Source organism: Bubalus kerabau, chromosome 2 (assembly GCF_029407905.1).
Source record: "Bubalus kerabau isolate K-KA32 ecotype Philippines breed swamp buffalo chromosome 2, PCC_UOA_SB_1v2, whole genome shotgun sequence".
NCBI lineage: Eukaryota > Metazoa > Chordata > Mammalia > Artiodactyla > Bovidae > Bubalus > Bubalus kerabau.
In genome coordinates, this window is record NC_073625.1 from 150,639,827 (window position 1) to 150,651,671 (window position 11,845).

An 11,845-nucleotide genomic window follows, 5' to 3' on the forward strand; every position below is an offset into this window, starting at 1 on the left:
ACATCATAGTAGATCTTTTTGATGGTAAAAGAAGTGTATTCTGAATATTTTACCATGTAAATATTATGTGGATATCAGGAGGTTCTGAATACTTGCAATCATTTCTTAATCTTCACATAGGAGCCTCAACTCTGTATTTATAAATTAAATGAATGCAAACCAAACCCATATCACTTACAAGAGGCCATTGATTCTTCAGTTAACTAAAGCCTTTTATAAATGTTACCCTGTTTTGCTTATTTAAAAAGAGAGATGGGTGTGTCTTTCACAGAGCAGAGCTAGATGAGGTGGGGAGGAACCAGTCCCCCTACTGTTTCTTATCTCCCTTGAGCCCACAATGCCTAAAACGAGCTCAGTTTTTCTGATAAAGATTCACTCTGCAATAAATCAACAATAAAAAATTGATCAAAAACTAACAAAAATATTTAGTTAGAAATTAAGGAATACATTGCTAGCCAATCCTGCATGATGGTTCTCAAAAGGTAGTCCCTGTTTCAGCAGCACTAGCTCACCTGAGAAATGTTAGAAATTCACATTATTGGGCCTCACTGCAAATCTACTGAATGAGAATCTCTGGGGCTGGGCCCAGCAATATGTACTGTAACACATTCTCCAGGTGATTATGATACAAACTAAAATTTGAGAGACATTGTCACAGAACATATGAAGCTAAAAAAGGAAATATAAAATTCTAGAAAATAATGAAAATAATGCTGTCTACTTATGGAACAGTGGAATTTGTACTGAAGGAAATGGCAACCCACTCCAGTACTCTTACCTGGAAAATCCCATGGACGGAGGAGCCTGGTAGGCTACAGTCCATGGGGTTGCAAACAGTCGGACATGACTGAGAGACTTCACTTCACTTTATATGCTTATATATTTTTAAAAGGTCCAAAATTGATAATTTAAAGCTATAATTTATATTTTAAATATTTAAAGTCATTAAAAGGATAATGAGATATCCACATTCTTTTTAGGGGTTACAGCATAATGTTAAAAACAATATATAAATAGCAGGATTCATATATATATGTTTTATATTTAATCTGGAAATAAACACTTAAAAGGTTAAATATATAAACAAATGTAAAAAAAAAAAAAAAAAAGCCACTTGTTAAAATGGAGCATGCAGAGAATCAAGACCCACAAGGTAAAATTCTATTTTAGTTGACTTCATATTTTTGGGTGCCTTTTCTTCATAATGAAACACTGTAGCAAATGACAACTCCTGATCCTAGTTTCTTGAGAGCTAGATACTTGAATCAGTCCAGTTCAGTTCAGTTCAGTTCAATCACTCAGTTGTGTCCAACTCTTTGCAACCCATGGACTGTAGCAAGCCAGGCTTCCCTGTCCATCACCAAGTCCCAGAGTTTACTCAAACTCATATCCGTTGAGTTGGTGATGCCATCCAACTATCTCATCCTCTGTCTTCCCCTTCTCCCCCTGCCTTCAATCTTTCCCAGCATCAGGGTCTTTTCACATCAATCATTTCTTTGCATCAGCTGGCCAAACTATTGGAGTTTCAGCTTCAGCATCAGTCCTTCCAATGAATATTCAGGACCGATTTCCTTAAGGATGGACTGATTGGATATCCTGCAGTCCAAAGGACTCTCAAGAGTCTTCTCCAACCCCACAGTTCAAAAACATCAGTTCTTCAGTGCTCAGCTTTCTTTATAGTCCAACTCTCAGATCCATTTCCTACTGGAAAGACCATAGCCTTGACTAGATGGACCTTTGTTGGTAAAGTAATGTCTCTGCTTTTTAATATACTATCTTGGTTGGTCATAACTTTTCTGCAAGCATCTTTTAATTTCATGGCTGCAGTCACCATCTGCAGTGATTTTGGAGCCCCCCAAAATAAAGTCTGTCACTGTTTCCACTGTTTCCCCATCTATTTGCCATGAAGTGATGGGACCAGATGTCATGATAATCTGAGCATATTCAAGTCTGTGGATAATCCATGAATATAAGATATTCCTTAATTTTTAGTAGAGAAATAATTTGAAATGAGGATCTGGTTGTAAAATACATGTTTTCTGGCTTCAGAAGAATTTAGCAGATTACCAAATATCTTCTTTAACTCTATAGTTTATCTGTTATCTATACTTGAAGTACTGTATACAAAGGCTGGATAGAGTACATTACATTAAAAACTATAAGATATTTGAAGCATAGAGGACAAGTCTTATTTTGCCTCTCAGTAGTCTTTTCCCATTTCTGGCTGTTTGTTTTTGGTATTTAGTTACAAAGACTTTAATTATTTAGAGCATAATTATTGTACCAGGAAAATATATTTTCTTAGGGAGAGTAAGTGATTGAATGTTATGAATCATAAGTGATCTTTCAAGTTAAAAAATGGCCAGAGTACATCATTTAAATTAATGGATAGAGTACAAAAAATTTTAGGCATATAATAAAGTCCCAAGAGGAATTTTCATGACAGTATCATTAATACCAGTTTTGACATATTAAATAGTTAAAAATTCAATGCTTTAATAATTCTAAGAACTAAGCACATTCTTGATATAGTTGAAACAATACCTTTAAAATGGAACCCTAAAGAAATGGAGAATGAGGTGGAATTTAAGCTGCTCTTAGATGTATATTTTTTCCTTTGATCTTTATATAATACAGTGTTACATTGCTAGCACAGCTAATAACATTCATAAAATATGAAAAATAATACATGACTAGTTGTATTCTATACTAATCCAGATAAAAAGACAATTGTGAAGATTAAGAATATTTTCCTTTGCTAATATTGATGCAGACTTTATGTAAGTTTAGATGTACTTAAGTTGTTAAAAGTTAAAATTATTTTATCCAGGTGCTTCTCAAATGAAATATTAAAATTAAAATACTGGGATCTCTTATTCAAAAGAAAGTATATAAAGTAGTTATTGAGGGTTTTTTTCCTTTCTTACTAGTGTCAAATTTTCTTCAGGTGCAAATACTATTTAATATAAGCACTTTTAAAACAAAGAAGTATTAATATTTTGAAAAATAAAAAATATTACCCAAGGGACAATATGAGAAAAGTATAAAAATGTATATTTGTATGCTGTTTTAATTCAATATATTTGATTTTTACAACATAATTGTTTAACATACATATTTGGTTAACTTTAAATCATTAAATGTAATTGTACACATATGTGTAGATATGTGTATATACCTATATGTATATATACATATGTGGGTATATATGTGATATGTAGATATAAGTTAGTAAAGTGTGGAAATTAACATTTCTTCAATAATTCAATATTGAGATCAATGATATCAACATTTCATAATTATAGCCTCTTAATGAAAGCCTATCCATAATAAAAAGCTTCCTCATGGCTCACTGAATTAATTTGCACATTAAATTCAAGTTAGTAGTGAAAATCTATGTGCCATTTCCCCTCAGAGTTGATAAGCCTCATGCTTCCATCACAGAGAGTAGTAATGGTAATATTAATGACAATGGAGTCACTTGTTATGACAAATTATTAGTTCTAAATTACCCAGCAAACTAAAATGGCATCCTGTCAATTTCTACACTTTAGATATGATCAACAATAGGCTATTATGGCCATAATTAAACAATAACTCATCACTGAAATGGTAATGCTATTTTATCTAGACAGCAAGGAGAAAGTGATACTATAAGGCTATAAAATACAGTTCTTTAGTTATATTAGGAGTTAAACGTTAAAAGATCAACTAATATAAAATCAGATAATATAATAGGCCACAATTCTTATATAATGGCAAATAATATATAAAAGTGTTGGCATGGAAACCACTTTCTTATATTATTATAAGTTCTAATGAAAATTTGTATGATTTGTAAATATTTTCACCAATATATATGTTTGGTTCAAATTTGGTTTTAAATGTAAAAAGTAATTAAATGAGTTGTATATGTTATTATCTAGCACATTACTATACCCTATGGTGTTAGTCTAGTAATTAAAGAAACAACATTAAACAAGCTCTTTCTATAAATATATAGTAGAAGGAAAAAGGAGGAAAAACTGTTATTTGGGAATATGCTGTTAAAAACTGTCAATGAAAAATTCTGAATTGCATATAACTATGCTAGTCTCTGGCTGGTTTTAGAAAAGGAAGAGGTCACATGTAAACCTGTGGCGGATTCATTTTGATATTTGGCAAATCTAATACAGTTATGTAAAGTTTAAAAATAAAATAAAATTTAAAAAAAAAAAAATAAAATAAAAAAAAAAAAAAAAAAAAAGAAAAGGAAGAGGAACCAGAGATCAAACTGCCAACATCCTCTGGATCATGGAAAAAGCAAGAGAGTTCCAGAAAAAACAAACAAACAAACAAACAAAAAAAACATCTATTTCTGCTTTATTGACTATACCAAAGCTTTTGACTGTGTGGATCACAATAAACTGTGGAAAATTCTGAAAGAGATGGGAATACCAGACCACCTGACCTGCCTCTTGAGAAACCTGTATGCAGGTCAGGAAGCAACAGTTAGAACTGGACATGGAACAACAGATTGGTTCCAAATAGGAAAAGGAGTATGTCAAGTCTGTATATTGTCACCCTGCTTATTTAACTTATATGCAGAGTACATCATGAGAAACGCTGGGCTGGAAGAAGCAGAAGCTGGAATCAAGATTGCCAGGAGAAATATCAATAACCTCAGATATGCAGATGACACCACCCTTATGGCAGAAAGTGAAGAGGAACTCAAAAGCCTCTTGATGAAGGTGAAAGTGGAGAGTGAAAAAGATGGTTTAAAACACAATATTCAGAAAACAAAGATCATGGCATCTGGCCCCATCACTTCATGGGAAATAGATGGGGAAACAGTGGAAACAGTGTCAGACTTTTGTTTTTTGGGGCTCCAAAATCACTGCAGATGGTGATTGCAACCATGAAATTGAAAGACGCTTACTCCTTGGATGGAAAGTTGTGACCAACCTGGATAGCATATTAAAAAGAAGAGATGTTACTTTGCCAACAAAGGTTCGTCTAGTCAAGGCTATGGTTTTCCCAGTGGTCATTTACGGATGTGAGAGTTCGACTTTGAAGAAAGCTGAGCATGGAAGAACTGATGCTTTTGAACTGTGGTGTTGGAGAAGGCTCTTTAGAGTCCCTTGGACTGCAAGGAGGTCCAATCAGTCCATCCTAAGGGAGATCAGTCCTGGGTGTTCATTGGAAGGACTGATGCTAAAGCTGAAACTCCAATACTTTGGCCACTTCATGCAAGGAGTTGACTCATGGGAAAAGACCCTGATGTTGGGAGAGATTGGGGTCAGGAGGAGAAGGGGATGACAGAGGATGAGATGGCTGGATGGCATCACCGACTCGATGGACATGAGTTTGAGTGAACTCCGGGAGTTGGTGTTGGACAGGGAGGCCTGGCATGTTGCGATTCATGGGGTTGCAAAGAGTCAGACACGACTGAGCGACTGAACTGAACTGATGCCAGTCTCTGGGTTTCTCTGGTGACTCAGATGGTAAGAATCTGCCTGCAATGCAGGAGACCTGGATTTAATCCCTGGGTCTGGAAGATATCCTGGAGAAGGAAATGGCTCCCCTCTCCAATATCCTTGCTTGGAGAATTCCATGGACAAAGGAGGCTGGTAGGCTACAGTCCCTGGGGTCACAAAGAGTTGAACACGACTGAGCTATTAACACTTTCACCTTCACTTTTCATGCCAGTCTCTAATATAATTATTGAGTTTAGGTAATAATCATAATCTATTTGAAAAAGCAAGAGAGTTCCAGAAAAAAATATATTTCTGCTTTATTGACTATGCCAAAGCCTTTGACTGTGTGGATCACAATAAACTGTGTAAAATTCTGAAAGAGATGGGAATACCAGACCACCTGATCTGCCTCTTGAGAAATTTATATGCAGATCAGGAGCAACAGTTAGAACTGGACATGGAACAACAGACTCTTCCAAATAGGAAAAGGAGTATGTCAAGGCTGTATATTGTCACCCTGCTTGTTTAACTTATATGCAGAGTACATCATGAAAAATGCTGGGCTGGAAGAAGCACAGCTGGAATCAAGATTGCCAGGAGAAATATCAATCACCTCAGATATGCAAATGACACCACCCTTATGGCAGAAAGTGAAGAGGAACTAAAAAGCCTCTTGATGAAGGTGAGAGAGGAGAGTGAAAAAGTTGGTTTAAAACTCAACATTCAGAAAACAAAGATCATGGCATCCGGTCCCATCACTTCATGGGAAATAGATGGGGAAACAGTGGAAACAGTGTCAGATGGGGAAACAGTGGAAACAGTGTCAGACTTTATTTGTTTGTGCTCCAAAATCACCTCAGATAGTGACTGCAGCCATGAAATTAAAAGAAAAATTATGACCAACCTAGATAGCATATTCAAAAGCAAAGACATTACTTTGCCAACAAAGGTCCGTCTAGTCAAGGCTATGGTTTTTCCAGTGGTCATGTGTGGATGTGAAAGTTAGACTGTGAAGAAAGCTGAGCAGCGAAGAATTGATGCTTTTGAACTGTGGTGTTGGAAAAGACTCTTGAGAGCCCCTTGGACTGCAAGGAGATCCAACCAGTCCATTCTGAAGGAGATCAGCCCTGGGATTTCTTTGGAGGGAATGATGCTGAAGCTGAAACTCCAGTACTTTGGCCACCTCATGCAAAGAGTTGACTCATTGGAAAAGACTCTGATGCTGGGAGGGATTGGGGGCAGGAGGAGAAGGGGACGACAGAGGATGAGATGGCTGGATGGCATCACTGACTCAATGGATGTGAGTCTGAGTGAACTCCAGGAGTTGGTGATGGATAGGAAGGTCTGGCGTGCTGCGATTCATGGGGTCTCAAAGAGTTGGACGCGACTGAGGGACTGAACTGAACTGATTCTGTATAAGGACTTACACTGCCATTGTCAATAGTAAAGCATTACAGGTCACAGTAACACTTTAGCATATGAGCCAATATCACAAGCTCTAGGAGCATTGTCCCCAGTCATCAAATAGCTAACAGAGCCCTGTATTTTCTGAAAAGAGAAAAGAAAGACTGAATGTATCAGTTAGAATAGTATTGAAATATCTTAAGCAATGTAAAATTAAGTGTGTTTGTTTTTTTGTTTGCTTTTTGATATCAGGAAGGCATTTAAAGAATTTTTTTAATAATAATTTTTGTATGCTACATGTTGGGTCAGCTCCCAGGCATCTGGCAATCATCTCAATTATCTCAATCCTTTCTTTCACCTAACTCCATACCTCTGTTACCAAGTTTTGTTGGTTTTATACTTTTAACATTTTTCCACAGGTACATTACTTCCATATCTATTGTTAGCACAGTAATTAAATGAGTGATATGACACTATCTGTACTACTTAGCAGTCATAACTTCTCTTCCAATCTCTGTTATAGCTTTATTCAATTACATCCTTTACGTACATTCTAGGGAGACTAGTCTAAAACAAAAGCACGTTATACCTTTAGATAGTTTCTCATTACTTTGAATGTGATGTACATTTAATCAGTTAGATGAATAGTTTTAAAATATTACTGTATGTATAAATCACTTGGTGAACATGTTAGATTCACTTTACTAGCTAAATTCTAGAGCTTAACCCTCAAAAAGTCTAATCTAGAAGGTCTACATGGGGTCAGGAATCTACATTTTATTTTTTTTAGTTTTCTTTAAGATTTATTGGAGTATAGATGATTTACAGTGTAGTTTTAGTTTCAAGTATATAGCAAAGTGAATCATTCATATATATATATATATATATATATATATATTCATCCTTGTTCAGATTCTTTTCTCATATAGATTATTATAAAATACTGAGTAAAATTCCCTGTGCTATACAGTAGGTTCTTAATAGTTATCTATTTTATGTAAAAATAGTATGTGTATGCTAATCCCAATATCCTAATTTATCCCTTTCCCTCATGTTTCCCCTTTGGTAACCATGTGTTTGATTTTCAGATCTGTGAGTCTCTTAGTGTTTTTTAAGTAGTTTGTATCATTAGTTTGTATAATTTTTTAATTAGATTTCACTTATAGTGATACCATATGATATATATCTTTGTTTGACTTACTTCACTTAGTATGATAATCTCTCAGTCCATCCATGTTGCTGTAAATGATGTCATTTTGTTCTTTTTAATGGCTGAGTAATATTCCATTGTATATATGTACTACATCTTCTTTATCCAGGAGCATGTAGGTTCCTTCCATGTCTTGGCTATTGCAAATAGTGCTGTAGTAACTTTGGGGTGCATGTGCCTTTTCAAATTATGATTTTCTCCAGATATATGACCAGGAGTGGGATTGACAAATTATACAGTAGCTTTATATTTAGTTTTTTAAGGAAACTCCATACTGTTCTCCATAATGGTTGTATCAATTTACATTCCCACCATCAGTGTAGAAGGAGGGTTCCCTTTTCTCCACATCCTCTCTAGTAATTATTGTTCATAGACTTTTCAATGATATCCATTCTGATCCATGTGAGATGATACCTCATGGCAGTTTTTGTTTGCATTTTTCTAATAATTAGTGACATAGAGCATCTTTTCTTGTGTTTTTTTGGACATCTGTATTTCTTTGGAGAAGTGTCTTTTTAGGTCTTCTGCCCATTTTTTGATTGGGTTGTTTTATTCCATATTGAGCTGCAAGAGCTATTGATATATTTTAGAGACTAATTTCATCAATCACTTAATTTGCAAATATTTTCTCCCATTCTGTAGATTATCTTTTTGCTTATGGTATCCTTTGGTATGCTAAAGCTTTAAGTTTAAATTAGCTTTTTTTTTTTTTTTTTTTAATTCTAGTAGGTAAAACATCAGAAAAGATCTTACTGTCATTTATGTCAGAGTATTCTGCCTGTGTTTGCCTAGAGTTTTTAGTATCTGGCTATATTTAGGTCTTAATCCATTTTTCAGTTTATTTTTATGTACATGATTTTAAAGTGTTCTAATTTTATTCTTTTACATGTAGCTGTCCAGTTTTACCAGCACCACTTACTGAAAAGACTGTCTTTTCTCCATTGTATATTATTTTCTCCTTTGTCATAGATTAGTTGACCACAGGTGTGTAGGTCTGTCTCTGGAATTGCTGTCCTATTTTATGGATCTATATTTCTATTTTTGTTCTAGTACATTTTTGGTAACTAAGTTTGTAGTAAAGTTTGAAGTCAGGTAGCCGGATTTCCTCCAGTTCCATTTTTATTTATTTATTTTTTAGATTACTTTGGTTGTTTGGGGTTTTTTGTGGTTCCACACAAATTGTAAACATTTTTGTTCTAGTTCTGTGTGAAATGCCACTGGTAATTTGATAAGGATTGCATTAAATCTGTAGATTTTTGGGATGGTATAGTCCATTCTCACAATATTGAGTTTTCCAATCCAAGAATATGATATCTCTCTCTCTCTTTGTGTCTACCAACTATGCCCTAGATGACCTGGCTGTTTCCCGCTATTTAACATATTTTAAGCTTAACAGTACAAATTTGTTTGTAGTACTTTCTATCTTCCTTCATGCTGAGGGATGCCAAGGGAAGTATAAACAAAATTTGTCTATAATAATGAAGTTAGAGAATGATAGGACTGATATATTTCTTTATAGGGTAGTAGGGATGACATCTATGTTATGATGGCTTTTAAGTTGAGAGCCTAATGAAGTAAAGGGGAAAGCTTATCAGTATTAAAACCATTCTGGGCAAATACAAAAGTTCTGAATTTGGAGTTCAATGGAAAAGGAGTTATCAAAGGAGACAGAGTTTGAAGAGAAACATCATCTTTTAAGGCCGGATGATAGAGATTTCCAGTAAAGAATACCTAGAGTGCTAGGGAAAAATGCACACTCCATTAGTGAATTTTTCTGAGGTAGAGGAACCCCCAGGTCTATACTTCAAAAATGTTTCCAAAGGGATCTTCCTGATACAGGAATTGTACCAGGGTCTTCTGCATTGCAGGCAGATTCTTTACCAGCTGAGCTAGCAGGGAAGCCTGGATTATGATATAACGTATAATAAATTAAAATTTTAATGTAATGGAAAGACTTTGTAGGAGAGTAGCTCTCAAACTCAGACAAGCATCAGAATTCCCTACTGGACTGGTTAAAATATATTGCTAAGCTTCATCTTCAGATTTTTCTGATTCAGTAATTTTGGGAGTTGGGCCTAAGAATTTGCATTTTTAACAAGTTTCCAGGTGATGCCAATACTTCTGGTGCTGGGATCATATTTTGAAAGCCACTGAAAAATGTTGAGCTAAACCAGGCTAAGGATCTAGAGCTGGTGGTGTCTGAAGGTGTGTCTCATGAGGAATTGGGTGGTATAGAGTAGCAGGTGCTGGTGGGGGTGACTGGGAGAAGGAGGAAGCAGTGGTGGCAAAGCACTTATAAATGATGACAAAGCAGGATCAGAGGCCTAAATTCCAGGAGTGTGAAAGAGTGTTGTGCTTTCATGGGCCTCTTCTTTATTTTATTCTATTTTGGGGGGGAGGGTAGGGGGCTTTTCTTTATGAACCAAATTGTGTGAAGGTGGCCATAAAGGATAAACAAGTGAAATACATTACAGTGGTTGGAATAAAAATTGGGATGAATGGGTTCCAAAGCAGGGTACTCAAATACATGGGCACCAATCTGCAGAAACAATGAGAACTTCAAAAAGCCAATCAGGAGCAGTATGCAGAGGAGAAGACCAAGAGGGGCTGCCCTTGGAAAGAAGACCTCTGGTCTGCAACAGAAAAATGTTGAAGTGAAAACAAAAAAGAACAAACAGAAAACACCTGTAGATAGAGAAGGTACCAGTGAGACACCTCAGTCTCCTCAGGAGAAAAGGGCCCAAGTAGATACTACTGCTGAAAATGAGGAAACATTCACAGAGTTGAAGTCAAAGTAAAGATTCCTGAAGAACTAAAACTATGGGTTTTTGATGACTGGGACTTAATTTTGATGACTGGCAAAAACAGCTCTTTTATCTTCTTGCCAACAAGAATGTGGATTCCATTCTAGAGGATTATGCAAATCATAGGAATCGCAAGGAAACACAAATAGTAAGGAGTGTGCTGTTTAATGGGCTGCAGTCCATGGGATCCCACAGAGTTGGACACGAATGAAGCGACTTAGCAGCAACAGCAGCAGAAGGGAAAAGGAATACTTCACTGTAAAGCTGGGCACTCAGCCTCTACAAATTTGAGAGACCACAGTACTCTGAAATCCTTGCAGACCTCTCTGATGCACCCATGTCCCAGGTGTATGAAGCGCCACATTTGTTCAGACCATTTGCATGAATTGGAGCAATGTTGGCCTATATGCCTCTGGATGAGAAAAGTCTTGCTTTATTACTGAACTATCTTCATGATTTGCTAAAATATCTGGCAACAACATTACAACTTTGTTTAGTGCCAGCACTTATGAAGTGTATTCTCCGGAGTACCATCAGAAAGCTGAGTGAGGGGCTTATACTCACTTTATACTCACTTATGTTTGGATCTCTGTAAACTCGTTTTTTTTTTTTTTTTTTTTTTTTTTTTTTAGTCTTTCTCTTGTATGAATGATGTACTTTGGAAATGTTAGTATATAACAGGATTATTGGATATCTGTTTGATTTCAAAGAGAGAAAATAAAAGGAGTTACAGCTACCTTTTCTTTTTTTCATTTCAAAGTTGCTACCAGGGTATTAAATGATAGCCAATAGAGAGACATACTGTAGAGTGTTTCATTGCTTAATTGACAAAGCTGCTTTTGAATGCTTGTGGTTCTAGTCCTTTGATACTACACACTTTTATAACATGTGTTAATGCTGTATGACAAAATGCTCTGATTCTTAGTGCCAAAAGTTCAATTCAGCTGAACACACACATCCATTTTCTATCC

The 11,845-nt window shown here is 35.6% G+C and overlaps 1 pseudogene; it reads left to right on the top strand.

Annotated features, from left to right (window-relative positions):
- The first annotated feature begins 10,369 nt into the window (after window positions 1–10,369).
- LOC129644943 (mortality factor 4-like protein 1) lies at window positions 10,370–11,423 on the top strand (annotated as a pseudogene).
- The last annotated feature ends 422 nt before the right edge of the window (window positions 11,424–11,845 follow it).